The 19,831-nt window shown below is 41.3% G+C and overlaps 1 long non-coding RNA gene and 1 pseudogene across 1 annotated transcript; both read right to left on the bottom strand.

The window, feature by feature from the left end:
* Nucleotides 1-5,701: 5,701 nt before the first annotated feature.
* Nucleotides 5,702-8,715, bottom strand: LOC117484364 (annotated as a pseudogene).
* An 8,207-nt stretch (nt 8,716-16,922) lies between these two features.
* LOC117484353 lies at nt 16,923-19,831 on the bottom strand. The gene is made up of 3 exons (XR_004556123.1): nt 19,663-19,831; nt 19,184-19,227; nt 16,923-17,509 (listed from the first exon to the last, which is right to left on the bottom strand). It is a non-coding gene; the product is annotated as an uncharacterized LOC117484353 (long non-coding RNA).

Below are 19,831 nucleotides of genomic sequence, written 5' to 3'. Positions count from 1 at the left end.
ATAGAGCTAAACACAAGCTCAACAAAGTTATTGAAATAAATGTATTAAAACCACAGTGTGAAAATGACCCAGTAAACATCCTGCATTCAAAACCTCACTTAAAGGTGGGGTAGGTAAGTTTGAGAAACCAGCTCGAGATACACTTTTTGTTATATTACATGGAATGCTCTTAACATCCCGATAGCAATGAATATCTGAAGTGCTTTGACAAAAAATCCATAAAAAAATGTCATCTGTGGAAGCCGTAATACTGTAAAAAGCACGACCAATCATTTGAGCCGGCCCGGCTAAAGTAACTGGATGGCCTACCTGCCTGTCAGCCTTCCATCTGTGCACAAACTTATCTCGTGCCCTCATTGGTCATGTGCGCGTTCGTGTGTGTTGGAGGAGGGGCTCTGTAAGGAAGTGGCAGATTTTCTCCGGCTGTGGATTTTCAAATTCTAGCGATCTCGAGCCGGTTTCTCCAAAATTACCTACCCTACCTTTAAGTTAAAGTGTGTAGGTGTTAAAGTACTCTAGTGTTAACGGTGCATAAGATTGTTCCCTATTATATATATATATTTGTTTCTGAATTAATAACCTTGCTGCATTGATTGCATATATTACTGTATGTTCCCAGAATACAGAATGTGTGCCTCTGCATGTTGAGGTTACAACCACATTAACATTTACTCTTCAAAATTAACTTAAGATGAACACAACTGTGTTTAAATTATAGTTAGATCAAGAGGTTAATAGACCTTTTTTAAATGGATTTCTAATGATTTCAACCCACCATTGAGCACTGTTAAAAAGCAACAAATGAAACATCAGATAAAAAGAGAACCATTGATGTCTGAGCTGGACTGATCCATTTTTTGAAGGCTTCATATTTCTCAATTATACTGTACACAGAAAACAAAAAAAAAGGCTTAATTTAATCCAATGTCTAAATGTCCTCCAATTCTGGAATCATCAAAATAAAAAGTGAGTCAAGCTCCAGCAAGAGGACAATATTTAAATGTTATCAGATTCACCAGCTAGCTAGCAGTTAGCATGAATTAGCATTGCTAGTGTAACCCTTTATGCAGCCTTACCCTGCTGGTAGGCGATCTGTAATGATAATGATAAGTTTCCAACAACAGAGACAGTTGTCACCTTTTAGTGTCCTCTGGTCTCCCAGCTGTGTGCGTCACTCTTTAGTGTCCCCTGGTCTCCCAGCTGTGTGCGTCACTCTTTAGTGTCCCCTGGTCTCCCAGCTGTGTGCGTCACTCTTTAGTGTCCCCTGGTCTCCCAGCTGTGTGCGTCACTCTTTAGTGTCCCCTGGTCTCCCAGCTGTGTGCGTCACTCTTTAGTGTCCCCTGGTCTCCCAGCTGTGTGCGTCACTCTTTAGTGTCCCCTGGGCCATTTCTCATGTCTTCAAATGTTCCTCCTCGACTCCTCGATTCCTCGGTCCTCCGGTAGTGACCCGGAAATGAATTTTAGCGCGCCATGTTGAAGGACATCTCATTTCTCGAAATGCACATCGAGGACCGAGCATCGAGCGTCGAGGAGGCTCTCTGGAGGAGCTATAACCGAGGATACACTGATGGGTCCTCCACGGCTCCTCCGTGGATGCATTTCCGGGAACAGAGATGTTTCAAAGAGTCGTGACTTATCTCAGCCAATGACAGCTCTGCATGCATCCCCTGGATATTATTTTATTAACTGCTTTCATCGCGACGCGATGTTTACAGTGAGAACAGCTGTGAGGTCCGTGCAGAAAGCAGAGCAGTGTGTATAATATATATCATATCACTCAGTATAACAGGCCTACTCTCTTTATTTGCTTTAGTTTAGTAGATATCTACAAACAAAGTCGATATTTTTCTAAAACCATTTAGTGCTTCACATAATAAAATACACAACGGCTGTAGCCTGATTATATGCTTTAGGAGCTGTAGGTGCGTGTGTGTGGTGTAGGTGTGTGTGTGTGTGTGTGTGGTGCAGTAGTGATGTGTCGGTCGCGAACGAGCCGTTTTTTTGTTTTTGTTATTTTTTGTTAAGTAATACAAGACAGAATGATATGATGATCTCCGCGCTACAGCTGCTCCGTGCATGCATGCAGTGGCATGTCATATCCAAGGATTAGAGACTGTTGGATGCTGCTGTTTTGAGCATTGCAATACATTTATTTGTATTATGTTTTTTTATGATTAGAGACGGTTGGATGCTGCTGTACTGAGCATTGCAATATATTTATTTTCACTATGTTATTTATTTATGATTATCCTTGGGCTCAGCAAAGATTTGATGTCAGCTGTTGCTGTCTTTTTTTCTATAGTTAATACTGAAATAGAGCCCTGCTGTTTTGTCAGGGCCTTTTCTTTAAATATAATTTTAAAATGTCGATACAGTAGCCCCTTTTTTTTTAAATGTCTATGCTTAAGTTTTTATAGGTGTTGCTATCTGCTTTGTGTAGCGTGGTTCTACAAGCAAGTCTGTGCATTCATTGGGTGGTATCAGAGAGATACAAGGGTCTGTAAATGCAATGAAAACAATTGGCCACATGCAGCAAATAATTGATATTAAACATGTAATTTTTACTTTTGAATACTTCAGTACAAAGGATGTATTGAATAATTTAAGTGATATGTGTACACATATAAATCATTAGTCAAAACAGGGCTACATTTGATTGAATTATAAAAGGTATAATATGTGGTAAACTGAAGAGCCGTTTGGGAGCCGAAAGAGCCGGCTCTTCTTGGTGAGCCGAGCCAAATGATCCGGCTCACCAAGAAGAGCCGGAATTCCCATCACTATGGTGCAGTGTGTGCGTAGATGCAGCGGACAGACAGGTCTCAGTTGGTTTGGTGTCCTCTGCTTACTTGTAAATAAAACTTTTGGCCCGTCATTTATTTCCCTAATTGTAGCGACCAGAGAGGGGGGGGGGGGGGGAAATATATCCAGTCTCTGATAGTGTTACGTTATTATGAGAGTGCTCTGTTTGATTCTGAAATTGTATATATTTATATAAATATATACATATATGTGTGTGTGTGTGTCTGTGTGTATGTCCGCATCTGTAGCCTGTTATTGTCTCATCATTATACCGCACTGTGAATGAATTAAAAGTAAATATATAAGTCGTCATGAACACATCTGTCCATCAGACAGAGGGCTGCTGTGCCTCCTGTCATCATTAATGGACGTCTCTTTAAAATGACCGCTCAGAGGAGAGGTGTTCTCATTTCTCTAACCACCTGCTGCTTCCCCTCCTCTCTCCTCGGTTCCCCTCCTCGGCTCCTCCGCTCGCATCTCCTGTGGGCGGGACTAAGTCTCGAGGATAGGAGTCGAGGAGGGGAGTCGAGGAGGGACATTTGAAGACATGAGAAAGGGCCCAGGGGACACTAAAAAGTGACGCACACAGATGGGAGACCAGGGGACAATAAAGAGTGACGCACACAGCTGGGAGACCAGGGGACACTAAAAAGTGACGCACACAGCTGGGAGACCAGGGGACACTAAAAAGTGCGCTTGGTGACGTTCAGGATTATAAAGCTGAACAACTGTCTCTGTCTCAGAGTCAGTCTGTCTCATAACTGTCAGTGTTTGTCAGAATATCTGAAATGATTAGGTTAGCTACGTTAGCTAGCTAGCTTACAGCAGATCTGTAGTAACATCAAAAGGAGTCATGTGATCACATTGTTCAAATAAGACCATAAAACATTTCAGGTAAGTTTCCAACAACAGAGACAGTTGTCACTTTTTAGTGTCCCCTGGTCTCCCAGCTGTGTGCGTCACTCTTTAGTGTCCAAACTGCAGAGCGTTCCTCCTGATGGAAATGTTTTGGGCCGTAGTAGCGCGTTCGCTCCCGTCGGCCACCGTACTTTAAGCTTCTATTTTGACAATAAACTTGATCTAACTTGAGATTAAAAATGCAGCAGAAGCACCGGTTAAAACAGAGAAATGGGAGGAAACACCACACACTCTCAGAGTATTAAAGCACATTAAAGTGTCAACACCACACACACACACACACACACACACACACACACACACACACACACACACACACACACACACACACACACACACACACACACACACACACACACACACACACACACACACACACACACACACACACACACACACACACACACACACACACACACACACACACACACACACACACACACACACACACACACACACACACACACAGTATGAAAGTAACATTATAAAAACTGATTAGTTTACAGTTGTGGCTTCGTGGGCAATAGTCAAGTTTCTGTCAGAAATCATTCCCTCTGGACCCCCGACGGTGTGGCACATTTATTTTTATGCTGCTCAATAAAAATATGAAAGCCGAACGAGAGGAAATTAATGCAGATTTTCTGTGATTTTCAATAAGAAATATAAAAATTGTGATTGTCCCCAAACATGGCTGCAGAGTCATGGATGGAAAATTCATTTTTGGTGTTAATTAGACGACAAATTCTGATTAATAAAGGGTTGTTTTTCAGTCTACAGCATCCTATTTAGGTTTTACAAGCTGCCAATGTAGCACAACTACCACGTGAATATAAAATAAATGAGAATTTTTCAAAACATCCATGGTGGTTATTCAAATATCAGCGTAAAGTGACAATTATGCGACTAAAATCAATGTGACTCAATGCACTGCCACTTTGATCATTCAGAGGGATTTTCCTATAAAACCACTTGTATAAAAGTTCAAATATTATTAAATATGAAATGTTATTATCATCACTCTATATGATAAAAGGACCATGCAGTTTGACTTCACAGGAGTTGTGTACACATATCTTAAAATACGATAGAAACTTGTTATTAGAACTCTTTTATGTGTAATTTCTCTTCATTTTTCTTAAAAAGTTCAGGTAACACTTTAGATTAAGGTACACATATTCACCATCAACTAGTTGTTCATTTACACATTAGAGTCAAACTACTAGCTTATTGGTTATGAACAAGACTTCACTTTAAAATAGGGAACTTATTCTGAGTTAGAAAAACCTAATTTTTAGTTATTTTGACACAATTAACACTTGTAGTTTCATGTGTTGTTACATAAGAATAGACCATATTTGTTAGGTGTTATTATGAGAGTTATTAGGCCCATATTGAGCATATTAAGACCCTAACTCATGCACAACAACGTCCTTACTTACAATAAATAAGCACTAATTAGAGGGTTATTGAGGACAAACTCTTAACCAATGGCCTGTAGAATATGGTCATGTAGAATAAGGCATTAATACGTGTTTTATAATGACTAATACAGAGCCAATATACTGCTAATATGCATGTTAATTAACAACTAGATCAGGGGTGCCCAACCAGTCGATCGCGAGATGTGTCTAAAAATAGAACAACAATATTCTGTTTTATCGTTAAAGTCCTATAACATAATCTTCCTGTGCCAGAATAATGCACTTGAACGCACCAAAGCTTTGTGATTGGCGTGACCCCATGTGCCGGGGCGTGGCTAGTGGGCAGTGGGCTCTTGTTCGATGACGTTGTCCGTGGCAACAGGAGTGACAGTCCGCACACACACAAGACCGCAATTATGGCAGAAGCAAAGAAGCCCAAAATATATCATTTTCACTCCGAGTGGGAGGACGGTTATTTTTTTGAATACGACCGCTGTTTTTAAATGGCATCATTTTCGCTAGCACCCCCCCCCCCCCCCTCTCTCTATTTGGACTGGTAGATCTCGGCAGACTGGCAACTTTAAAAGTAGCTCTTGGTTCAAAAAAGGTTGGGCACCCCTGAACTAGATGATGGCGAATATGTGTACCTTAAAATAAAGTGTTACCAAAGTTCATATGTTTCCACTTGGCTTGTATTCTCCTCACAGTCCTTCCCTGCGTTTCTGTGTGAAATATCTCCAGAAGGACGTTGCTACTGGACCTGGAAGACGTTGATTTTGCTCGTGTTCTTCAGCGTTTGTCTCCTGTTGCAGAACCAAACTCTCACCACCTCTCGATCGTAGTTCAGCTCTCGAGCCATTTCCGTGATCTCTTGTCCCGTCGGCAGCGCGTTCTTGTCAAAGTATGAGTTCAGGACTTCGATGGCCTGCGGCGTGAAGCTCGTGCGTCGCTTTCGTTTTTTGGACGGTTCTCCGCCGACGAACTCCATGAGGTTCTGCTGTCCCTTATGGTTCCAGTGCTCCGCCTCGGCCAGCCACTTCTCCAGAACCGGCTTCAGCTTCTGGGCGCTCTTAGGGGTGATGTCCAGCTTTTCAAACCTGCGGAGCCAAAGATATTCAGCAGGATATATATTACTGTAATTACATCAGCTTTAATCTAACAATACATCTCTTTAGTGAGGGGATGTTAATGCTATAGCCAGATTTTAAGAGACATAAAAAGCTGTCGAGACATAGTTTTTTAAAAGTTAAATTATATAACATAAACCATAAAAGAGAAAGAAAGATGATGTCATTTCGTTTATCATTTTATTTGAGTGTTGCCTCTTCTGTCTGGGTTTGTTTGACTAATGTAAAGGCCTTTATTCTCTTGTGAATGTGTGATGGAAGAATTATTTTTGAACGTGTGATTAACACAAGTTTCATGAACATCAGGCCAGATTCAACATTTTGTATTCAGGATTTGATGTCTGATGTGAAAACTGTGATTCAGACGTAAGCTGAAACAGCTGTTAGTAAAACGAATAAATAAAAAGATAACGCGTGAGAAATGTCTGTTTTTAATGGATGGAAACAACTTCCATTATAAAGAGAGAATAGTTGCTGTTTCTTTACCCTACATTACTGAGGGAATCAGGGCTTCATGTTGGGTTCAGTGAAGTACCTGCAGATGGCGGACTGGCTGTACGCCGGGCCCTCGGTTGGCGGTGAGCGCCTGGCCTACTTGCGTCTGCGTGGAGACCGAGAGACAGCCGGCGGATCTTGAAGTTTTTTGGCGAACTCTCGGATCTCGTCCAGATTTATCCCCTCCTCGCCGCTGACGACCTGTTGCGGCTCTACATTCAAAAGATTCAAAGGTTTTATTGTCATCTGCACAAAGCTACAGTGTAGAATCAGTGTGTGGATCAGTGTGTGGATCAGTGTGTGGATCAGTGTGTGGATCAGTGAGTGGATCAGTGAGTGGATCAGTGAGTGGATCAGTGAGTGGATCAGTGAGTGGATCAGTGTGTGGATCAGTGTGTGGATCAGTGAGTGGATCAGTGAGTGGATCAGTGTGTGGATCAGTGAGTGGATCAGTGAGTGGATCAGTGAGTGGATCAGTGAGTGGATCAGTGTGTGGATCAGTGAGTGGATCAGTGAGTGGATCAGTGTGTGGATCAGTGTTGTTGGATCAGTGAGTGGATCAGTGAGTGGATCAGTGTGTTGAGTGGATCAGTGAGTGGATCAGTGTGTGGATCAGTGAGTGGATCAGTGTGTGGATCAGTGAGTGGATCAGTGAGTGGATCAGTGTGTGGATCAGTGTGTGGATCAGTGAGTGGATCAGTGTGTGGATCAGTGTGTGGATCAGTGAGTGGATCAGTGTGTGGATCAGTGAGTGGATGAGAGGGGGGGGACGTACTGCCGATGAGCTGGCCCACTTTAGCCATGTCTCCACAGCTGATGTTCACCGTGGGGGGCAGCGGGGGCTTCATGAGGGACGGCTGCGGGGCGATGACGATCGGGGACTGACTGACGGTCGTTACTGAAGCCTGGGGGAACAGAAACAGTTAGAAGAGACTCCCACTACACTCACATTAGACGCGGTATAGAGTGGTGCAGGAACGAGTCCTAAAACCCGGAAGTGCGTCAACATTTCCCCACTTCCTGTTCCCTCGAGTCAATGGGTTTTTAACTTAACTAGTTTTTGGAAAATATCTGGAAATAAGGTCTGTGGTTGAGACACATTGAAGAGACGGATCACGTTTTGTTCTACCACATTAAATCCATCAGCAGTGACCCCACTGGTGATTTCTGAAGAGTTGACGTGTCTGAAAAACGATGGTTGTTACCAAGTGGCTGAATAGGACTACAGAAGTTGTCGAGGCCGTTGTACGTCATTACGCCGAACACGTAAACACTCCTCTAAGTTAGTTTGCCCTGTTCTGATTGAAAGCAAGTCCCTGCCTCCTGCTAACTGTTCAAACAAACGCTTCAACTCGTACCATTTAGAGTCTGTATGTTTGAATATGGATCTTAAGTTGGCGTGACGTTGAAGTCGTGCTGCTGTACTCGGCTGTAGTTCCTTTATAGCATCACGTTAGCATTTTGCTTCTGGCGATTAGATTTATGATTCGAAAAATTATAAAAGTAGGGTAGACATGTGGAGATTATCCGGCTGAACAAAACGTGCATTTATCAAACAGGTTCGTTTTCCACAGATATTAATTTTTACAATATTCCAAAATCCTATGGAGAAATCCCGTTGCTTTTTTTGTCGAGGGAACCCATGCGGCCTACAAAAATACGTCATCACTGCACCACTTTATAAGCTTTCAGTAGCTTTCGGTCTGTTTCAAAGCAGAAACCACTTTGTATTCCACCCAATCACAGACAGGCTGTACCTGTGAGATGGGTTTGGTGAATGTTGGAGTAGCAGCGACTTTGGGCAGAACTGCAGCCGACGTCACAGCACATCCGTTTCCCAGCGTGGCGATGATCTGACCCTGAGAGTTCAGAACCAGCTGGGGGGTCACGGTCTGGACCTGGAGACCCTGGAGACCCTGAAGACCCTGAAGACCCTGGAGACCCTGTTCTGAATCGACCAATCAGAACTTTATTTAGCCTCCGTATTGTTTATTGTTGGATGTGGGCCACGAAACATTTTTATATATATTTTTTTTTATTCTTAAGTGAGCCCTGAGTTGAAAAAGGTTGGGAACCGCTGATATAGAATATTCAACCCCCTTCCCGTTAGTAAAGGGTTTCTGATTCAGATGTCTGCAGTACCTCATGCTGTACGCCCCCGCCCCGAGCTCCTGCCCGATGCCCGACAGACTGGCATCGAAATCCTGCACCAAACCAGACTCGATCACCTCGTCCGTGAGAGGAAGCTTCAGAGCCCACGCCATGAAGACCAGATGAAAGGAGAGCACTTCGGGTTAAAACCTGCGCCAAGGTTCCCACAACCTGACAATCTGTGGAGGAAAGAGGAGAAGAAGATAATAAAGCTTTATTTATACAGCACTTTTCATACAACACATGCAGCTCAAAGTGCTTTACAAAATGACTCATCACAAACAAACGCCAAGAAATTCCCCTCAGATTATTTGAACTTAAAAAGGTACATGCAGCAAAATATAAAACTTGATCAGATAGACACAAGGAGGTCAAAGGTATGATAATAGAAATAAAATAATGTTTTCTCTCTGACAGATAAGATAAGACACAAGACCACTGAGTTGATGCAACAATATAAAGACCACAGGATTTATTTCTAAAATAGAGCCCAAATGTAAGTTGAAATATCACATTTACCCCTTAAATACCCCATCACTCATTCATCACATCACGACTCGACTACTGCAATAGCATCCTCTACGGCATACCATCCAACCTCCTAAATAAACTCCAACATATCCAGAACTCTGCTGCCCGCCTCCTCACCCAAACCCACACCCGCTCCCGAGACCACATCCCTCCCGTCCTCCAGAACCTCCACTGGCTCCCCGTCCGTCAAAGAATCCACTTCAAAGTCCTCCTCATTACTCACAAAGCCCTCAACAACCAGCCCCCCCCCCCCCTACCTCATAGACCTGCTGCACCACCACACCCCTTCCCCCTGCCTCACAGACCTGCTGCACACCACCACAACCCCTTCCCCCTACCTCACAGACCTGCTGCACCACCACACCCCTTCCCCCTACCTCACAGACCTGCTGCACCACCACACCCCTTCCCCCTGCCTCACAGACCTGCTGCACCACCACACCCCTTCCCCCTACCTCACAGACCTGCTGCACCACCACACCCCTTCCCCCTGCCTCCGCTCATCTTAAGCCAACCTCCTATCCATCCCCACCCGCATCAATCACCGGACCTGGGGGGACAGAGCCTTCTCCGTCGCTGCCCCCTCCCTCTGGAACTCACTCCCACAACCCATCAGAGACTGCCCTGACCTCACCAGCTTCAAAAAAACTTACAAAAACTCACCTCTTCAAATCTGACTTTTAATGTGTGATTGTTTTTGTATTGCTTGATTTTAATTTGACTTTAACTATATTTATTTATTTGTTGTTCTTTTATTTTATTTCCCCTATATCTGTAAAGTGTCTTTGAGCACCTGTAAAAGCGCTAAAAAAATAAATATATTATTATTATTATTAAATAGTTTCTGTATCCTGGGGGATGCAGTCATTTGATAGGCTGTATCTTTGTGTATAATATAGGTCTAATAACAGTGTAACATGGGTGTATTCATGTGTGATATGGGTATAATATAGGTATAAAGTAAGTTATTATTAATAACAGTGTAACGTGGGCATAATATAGGTGTTTTAATGGTGTAACATTGGTGTATTCATGTATAATATGGGTTTAATAACAGTGTGTTATAGGTGTTATGTAGATAATAGCAATTAATTAATCCTCCAACATATGTGATTGCCTTAACCCTTGTGCCCTCCTCGAATTTTCAACCTTTTGACCCCTTCGTGGCAAAAATGTACACGTCCATAATAACTGCTACTAAATCATCATACATCAACATTTCTTTCTACTTTTTTTTTCATGAATCACTTAAACAACTTATAACGTACTCAAAACTAGCAAACATTCAATAATTTTCAGGATTTTAACCCTTTAAATGCCTGTTTAATTATTTGAATTATTTCATTATTTATGACAAAAAACACAAAAAATGAATTTCTTTCAATATAATAATTAGTAGAGGGATGGAACTTTGGTGGTTACTAGAGTCTTGGATGTGTCAAAGATTAGCAACAAAATTGATTTGACTGCATTATTATTTTTTACGTAGTATCAGATACTACCTCTGGACACCTTCGTGGCAAAAATGTACACGCCCATAATAACTTCTATTAAATCATCATACATCAATATCTTTTTCTACTTTTTTTTCATGAATCACATATACAAATTCTAACGTACTCAAAACTACCATTTTCAGTTTTGATTTTAACCCTTTAAACGCCTGTTTCATTATTTTCATTATTTCATTTCTCTCAAAAATGCCTCATTGACTTCCATTCAGACCACATTTGTTGATCTCATTGCCATTGCAGTATAAAACCATGCATTTTGTAATGTCAGCATTTCATTTAGAAGAAAAGTAGTGATATTTGATATTTCTACTCTATTCCAACAGATTACACAAGTTTCCGTGTAGGCCGATGCATTACATTCTTACATTTTTGCCAGTTATATTATGGAGCCGTGTGACTACCAGGGGGCCCCGAGAGTGGTGTGTGTGTGTGTGTGTGTGTGTGTATGTATATGTATGCGTGTGCGTGTGCGTGTGTATATGTGCGTGTGTGTGTGTGTGTGTCATTTCCAGCAGCAGACTAGCAGGTCCTGCAGCATGTGACCTGGTGCTCTCAGGTGATAGAACAACATTTTTTTAGGCCTGTGCACAACCAGCACACACCTCTCCTCCCTCTCCGTGTGTGTGTGAGAATCTCTAAGCATGCACAGATCATTTCATGGGAACAAAAGGCCATCTTTTGAGGGATGTGTTTGATGTGTCTTTGAAGAGCTGCTTGATTACTCAAAAACAAAAAACAAATGTTAGTGTGTTTATGCACCTGGCTGCCAAAGATAAACATGCAGTTTGACCAAGGGCTTATTTCATTAGTGAGCAGAGAAGGAGAAAGACCTGGAGCAAAGAGAAGGAACTCAAATGAAGAAGCTTTTCAGTGCAGAAGAGACTTCAGAAATAATCTTGCAGCCTTCTTCTGCCAGCGAGCTGCAGGACTCATCTGAAGAAGACACAAGGTTCGAGCTGGGGTCTGACACTGAATGCTCTCTGGAGTCCAGCATTTCTTTGAGTTCCTCTGACCCTTCATCTGAAAGTGGAGAGGACACTGAGGGTCCGGCCCACAGTGAGGGGACAGAGAAGAACGGAGGTCGTTCTCCCAGGAGCTGGGGAAAACCAGGGTGTCCTCACAGATTGTGAGAAGAAAGCCCCCCGTGGTGGTGGATGGTGGGCCGGACCCTCAGTGTCCTCTCCACTTTCAGATGAAGGGTCAGAGGAACTCAAAGAAATGCTGGACTCCAGAGAGCATTCAGTGTCAGACCCCAGCTCGAACCTTGTGTCTTCTTCAGATGAGTCCTGCAGCTCGCTGGCAGAAGAAGGCTGCAAGATTATTTCTGAAGTCTCTTCTGCACTGACATGCTTCTTCATTTGAGTTCCTTCTCTTTGCTCCAGGTCTTTCTCCTTCTCTGCTCACTAATGAAATAAGCCCTTGGTCAAACTGCATGTTTATCTTTGGCAGCCAGGTGCATAAACACACTAACATTTGTTTTTTGTTTTTGAGTAATCAAGCAGCTCTTCAAAGACACATCAAACACATCCCTCAAAAGATGGCCTTTTTTTCCCATGAAATGATCTGTGCATGCTTACAGATTCTCACACACACGGAGAGGGAGGAGAGGTGTGTGCTGGTTGTGCACAGGCCTAAAAAATTGTTGTTCTATCACCTGAGAGCACCAGGTCACATGCTGCAGGACCTGCTAGTCTGCTGCTGGAAATGACACACACACACACACACAAACACACGCACATATACACACACACACACGCACATACATACATATACATACATACATACACACACACACACACACACACCACTCTCGGGGCCCCCTGGTAGTCACACGGCTCCATAATATAACTGGCAAAAATGTAAGAATGTAATGCATCGGCCTACACGGAAACTTGTGTAATCTGTTGGAATAGAGTAGAAATATCAAATATCACTACTTTTCTTCTAAATGAAATGCTGACATTACAAAATGCATGGTTTTATACTGCAATGGCAGTGAGATCAACAAATGTGGTCTGAATGGAAGTCAATGAGGCATTTTTGAGAGAAATGAAATAATTAAAATAATTAAACAGGCATTTAATGGGTTAAAATCCTGCCAATAATTGAATGTTTGGTAGTTTGGAGTACGTGAGAAGTTGTATATGTGATTCATGAAAAAAAAGTAGAAAAAGATATTGATGTATGATGATTTAATAGCAGTTGTTTTGGGCGTGTACATTTTTGCCACAAAGGTGTCCAGAGGTAGTATCTGACACTACGTAAAAATTAATAATGCAGTCAAATACATTTTGTTGCTAATCTTTGACACATCCCAGACTCTAATAACCACCAAAGTTCCATCCCTCTACTAATTATTATATTGAAAGAAATTCATTTTTTGTGTTTTTTTTTAAGAGAAATTAAATAATTCAAATAATGAAACAGGCATTTAAAGGGTTAAAATCCTGAAAATTATTGGATGTTTGGTAGTTTTGAGCACGTTAGAAGTTGTTCAAGTGATTCATGGAAAAAAAAGTTTAATAAAATATTGATGTATGATGATTTAATAGCAGTTTCTATGAGCGTGTACATTTTTGCCACGAAGGGGTCCAGAGGGTGCAAAATGCATCACGAGAGTATACAAAACATGTAAGAGTAAACGACATTGGATTTCAAAAATTTGACTCAAAAGAAGACTTCTTGCAAAAATCCATGCCAAAAGCTGTAACACAGCTGAAATGATCACCAAATCAAAAAAAAAAGTCAGGAAAAATGTACAAAAATGCCCGAGGAGGGCACAAGGGTTAAAGGGTTCAAACATATCATACGACATCTGAATTAAATATTCTCTATGTTGGTAATTGTTAAGTCAGTGTTATCTTAACGTTGTGTTTTATATGTTATTTTAAATGTTGCTGTTAAGAATTTAAACATGTCACGTGTCTTTGAGTACCATAAAAAAGCGCCCTATAAATAACATGTATTATTATTATTATTATTTTAAAAACACTGCAGTGGTGACGTTTCACACGCTGTAAGCAACCATGCACTGATGCACAACAACAATAATAACTTGTGTAAAAGGACAGTTTTTTGTGCTTTTCATGTATTTAAATCAGTTAGAAATGATATGAAATAAGACATATCTTACCTTCAGTTGTGCAGCAGATGCTAACACTGCTTCTTCATCTTCTTCATGTCGCTTCTTCCCAGACGTAAAACAAACATCACAAGCTAACGAAGCTAACTACTGACAGACAGCTCAAACCAATGCTAACCTGTATTAGCCTTCACTTGTAGAGGATTCACGAAAACATAGAGTTCCTGGTAGACATATCTTTACATAGGAGGAATTAAAAATTACCTCAGACTCGTTAATATATTAAATTAATGTCTTGCTTTTGTTTGTTTATCTAGCTTCGTAGCAGGAAAAGGGAGCTGACGTCACTTCTGGTTCACTCTTCTTCTTCTTCTTCGTGGTGTTATATTACAGTCAGGGGTCACTACCGCCACTCTGCGGTTATGGTGAGTAGTACAACACAAAGCTGAGTATTCATTCATTTTCTACTATCAGAGGTGGAAGAAGTACTCAGATCTTGAAGTAAAAGTAGATGTACTCAGAACTTGTACTTGAGTAAAAGTACAAGTACACAGATCTTGTACTTGAGTAAACGTACAAGTACACAGATATTGTACTTGAGTAAAAGTAGAAGTACACAGATATTATACTTGAGTAAAAGTAGAAGTATTCAGATCTTGTACTTGAGTAAAAGTAGAAGTACTCAGATCTTGTACTTGAGTAAAAGTACAAGTACACAGATATTGTACTTGAGTAAAAGTAGAAGTAGCCTACTCAGATCTTGTACTTGAGTAAAAGTAGAAGTACACAGATCTCGTACTTGAGTAAAAGTATGAGTACACAGATATTGTACTTGAGTAAAAGTATAAGTACACAGATCTTGTACTTGTAAAAGTAGAAGTACCAGAGTGTAGGAATACTCGGTTACAAGTAAAAGTAAAAGTATTAGCATCAAAATATAGTTAAAGGTGGGGTAGGTCATTTTGAGTAACCGGCTCGAGATCGCTAGAATTTGAAAATACACAACCGGAGAAAATCTGCCACTTCCTTACAGAGCCCCTCCTCCAACACACACGAACGCGCACATGACCAATGAGGGCACGAGATAAGTTTGTGCACAGATGGAAGGCTGACAGGCAGGAAGGCCATCCAGTTATTTTAGCAGGGCCGGCTCAGATGATTGGTCGTGCTTTTTACAGTATTACGGCTTCCACAGATGACATTTTTTAATGGATTTTTTGTCAAAGCACTTAAGATATTTATTACTATCGGGATGTTAAGTTATTCCATGGAATATAACAAAAAGTGTATCTCGAGCCGGTTTCTCAAACTTACCTACCCCACCTTTAAAGTACCACAAGTAAAAGTATTCATTGTGCAGATTGGTCCATTTCAGAATAATATATATGTTTTATAATTATTGATCATTAAAGTGTTATCAAAGCTGGTAAAGGTGCAGCTAGTTTTAATGACTTTGTATACTGCATATACTATGTTTAAAATATTTGTAAAAGATCGGAGAGCCAGCCTCTCGTCCAGTCTGACCTCACTAATGGCGCGTTTCCACTACAGCGCGGAGCACGGTTTAAGAGGGCTGTGACGTCAGCGGCCCGTCTTTGGTTGCGTTTCCACTTGGCCTAGTACCGGCCGGCGGGTCCTAATTCACAGTTTTTCTGGCCTCATAAAATCGCGGGTCTAGGGCCAGAGACAACGAGGCTGAGTCGGGCTGAGTATGCTAAACTAGAGGGAGCATCGCTGGCAAGGGGGCTACAACTACAACAAGATGGACATATTTGACCGTGATTTAATTGTAATACACGTTTCAAAATGATGCCGAAGTAACAACATACTGATACCGGTTAGTAAAAACCATGAATTAATGCTTTGTCAAGTCTGCAGACAGACGGCAGGCGAAAAACCTTTTAAAATGCGTGTGTTCTAAATGGAGATTGGCTAAGCTAACGCAGTATATGCTCCGACCGTCCACACTCACAACAACGGCCTATACAGACATAAATAAAGCAGCGACTGTATTCACCATGACACAGGCAGTCTGTGGTTTGTACTTGTTTAACTTTTGTCTAGTTTCTGAACATATATGAGGAGCTGTGAGCTCTGAGTGCTAACAGCTAACGGCTGTGTTGTTTTTCTGGGGTTCTCTGAAGATCACGTCACGGCTCCGCCTACACTGCGTTACTATAGATACTACCCCAGTTCCTAAACTGTAATGGAAATGCGCCATAAAGTGAGCCAGTCCTAACGAGGCCCAGCCATACCGAGTGGGGCCGAGCGAGGCCGTGTAGTGGAAACGCGCCATAATGCTCTTCTGGATGAAAGGGCTTCCCACAGACACACTCCAAGATCTGTAGAAAGCCTTCCCAGAAGAGTGGAAGCTGTTATAGCTGCAAAGGGGGACCAACTTCAAATGAATGCCCAAGAGTTTGGAATGGGATGTCCTGAAAGCTCCTGCAGGTGTAATCAGAATCAGAATCAGAATCAGAATCAGAATACCTTTATTAGTCCCACAGAGGATACATGTACATTGTTACAGCAGGAAAGAGACAAAGACAGCTTCATGTTACCTAAAGCATGCATACAACAAAGTATTAAAGATTAGTTACACGTTTTACAAAATACACAGTTTTTAACAGCATATATATATATATAATATTGCCTAAAGGAAGCGTATATAATGTGAACACAATAGGTCCAAGCTCTGAGCCCTTATGCTTTGCTGCGGCAGAACTGGCTGGATTAAATCAAACAAAACTCTAAACACATTTTCAGCTCTGCACACAATCTGCAATTCAACTCTGCACTTTCTAAAACACTGCACACGGTTCTCTGAGTAACACACAGAGATCTGACATATTCACCTGTCAGCCATTTTCAACACACTGCCATTAAACATGCTACACATATGAGCCAATGAACAGATACACATGCCAGCTGACCGTTAACGCCTGGCTGCTTTACTGTTGACTCATCAATCAGGATATAAGTACAAGAAGTGGGATATTTATGGAAGAAAATAATATTTAGTCTTAAAGTTATGTGAAAAAAATATATAATATCCTGAAGGATTATGAAATACACAAGAAAGAAAACAAGATTTAAGTCGTTAATTCATGAGAAAAGCACTCAGATAGAAAGTCAGAAACATTTAAAAATATTTGTTTAAAATGTCGTTTAAATAAAATGTCCAAAGAAAGTATTCAGAGTAATTCTTATTACAGTTTTATAATTGTTTTATATATTCCTCAAATGACCTGCTTTGACTGCAGCTTGAGAAACTCCTGGATTCAGTCTGAAAGCATCCTTTTTTAACTTTAAACATGATCTTTAATAATGTTGTAGTTTAGTTTAACTCTGAGAGGTGGACTGGCTGGACTCCTCACTGGGACTCTGGTTCTGGACCAGCTTACAGGGTCCAGGAGTTCTTGGAGAGAAGGAGCGCTTCCTGCCGCAGGACTCGGGGGATGGGAGTTCCTGAACATGGAGAAACAGCTTCAGTTATTATGCTCCAAATATCTGGAACAAAGTCACAGAAAGAATGTGTCTGCAGCTCAGAGAGTCCTGCTGGGAACCCACACATGTTGAGGAGCCCAAAGTGTGATGAGAGAAATGTACAGTACGGGTCCCCAGCACATAGAAGCTGCCGGATGCTAACCTGCATATGGTGGGAGAGCTTTACAGATCAGGAGAGGAACTAAGTACATTTACTCAAGCACTGTACTTAAGTACAACTTTGAGGTACTTGTACTTTACCTGAGTATTTCCATGTTATTCGACTTTGTACTTCTACTCCTCTACAGTTCAGAGGTAAATGGTGTACTTTTACTCCACTACATGTATTTAATACCTTTAGTTACTTTACAGATGTGGATGAATGATGTGAAATCTAACCAAGTGTTAAATCAGACTTTAGTTCCACCTGGAGTAAATTCACAAGCTACCCTGCAGTATACAAAGTCATTCAAACTAGCTGCACCTTTACCAGCTTTGAGAACACTTTAATGATCAATCATTATAAAACATATCATATATATTATTCTGAAATGGACCAATCTCCACAACGACTACTTTTACTGTCGCTACTTTCACTATATTTTGAGGATAATACTTTTCTACTTTTACGTGAGTACAATTTTGAATGCAGGACTTTTACTGTAACAGAGTATTCCTACACTCTGAGTACTTCTACTTTTACTTAAGTACAAGATATGAGTACTTCTACTTTTACTCAAGCACAAGATCTGAGAACTTGTACTTTTACTCAAGTACAAGACCTGAGTACTTCTACTTTTACTCAAGCACAAGATCTGAGTACTTCTACTTTTACTCAAGCACAAGATCTGAGTACTTCTACTTTTACTCAAATACAAGATCTGAGTACTTAAAGGGGACCTATCATGCAAAATGCACTTTTGTACGTCTTTTATACATGAATATGTGTCCCCGGTGTTCCAGGGAACTCACCAAGTGTCAGAAAACACAACCCTCTCTATTTTCCTCCATACCCAAATCTCTAAAAAAGGGGCTGCAACGGATCTGATAAAAACTGATCCAGATTTGAACACTGTCCTGACGTCAGGACAGTGGCGCTACGGCTATTGGGCCAACTCCACCAATCAGGAGGAGACCGCCACGGCCATTGCCGTTCGAAAGCGCTGGAGACGTTGTAGTACATATGCCAGGCCTGTAGATGGTGCTGTTCTGCCCTTATCTGCCCTTACAAACACAGAGCTAGAAATTGTCAAATTGAGCGAAATGAGGCATGGCTAAAATGCATGATCTGTTTGGTATTTTGAAAAAAAAAAAGTATAAATATGCCTTATATAGGTATGGTCCTACACTATATTATTCAAATATAGCATGATAGGTCCACTTTAAGTGCAAGATCTGAGTACTTCTACTCAAGTATATTCTGATGATAATACTGTAACTGGTTATAATGTTGATGTTTTCATGTGTTTTATTCTACAGAGTTTATTTACATTTTACAGAGTGTCAGTGAACGCGTCACTGTTTTGATAGACAGTTCTTGTGAAGAGAAAGAGCCAAAATGATGAAGAGAGAAAAACAAGAGTGTTGTTTTCCTCTGAGGATATGCTCCATGAAAGAGTTTCATATCTTGATGAATGGAGGATATTCAGTACTCACAGTTCTTCTGGATCTTGGCTCTGATCGTCTCATCATATCTGATCCTGTAGGGATGAACACAATCCAACAGTTATGGATCCAGTTTAAAATAAGTGTTTGTTCTTTGAGTCAGCTTCAGAGTCCTGACTGATCTCATGCTTTACATCCCATCATATCTTTTCTGCAAACACTACGACTGACTGCCACAGCTCTCAGCTGCATTACAGGAAGTAACAGTCATTAGTCAAGGAACTAAAAACATCCCATAAAAAACAGACTACCTTTTCCACTCTTCTGTCAAATCCCATATGTCTGGTGGAAAGTTGATTACTTACTAAATGTGGCTTTGCATTTTCAGCTGGCCTTCTCTAGTTGATGGAAGAATGAAAGAGCCTGCAGTCAGTGGGTAACATCACTGATCTGTTGTGATTCCCCAGTGAGAGAAACACCTCCCTGTGTTTCATACAATACTGCTGAACCAGCAGAGACCCCTTACTGACCTGAGGGTCTCCAGTCTGCAGTCTGGACTCTCCAGAAGATCTCTCAGCAGCTCCACTCCTGAATCCTGCAGAGCGTTTCCTCTCAGGTCCAGATGTCTCAGATGGATGTTGGACTTCAGAGCTGAGGCCAGAGCAGAACAGCTGATCTCTGACAAACTGCAGTTCCTCA

Source organism: Trematomus bernacchii, unplaced genomic scaffold (assembly GCF_902827165.1).
Source record: "Trematomus bernacchii unplaced genomic scaffold, fTreBer1.1, whole genome shotgun sequence".
Lineage (NCBI taxonomy): Eukaryota > Metazoa > Chordata > Actinopteri > Perciformes > Nototheniidae > Trematomus > Trematomus bernacchii.
This window is presented reverse-complemented; position numbering and strand designations above follow the sequence as displayed.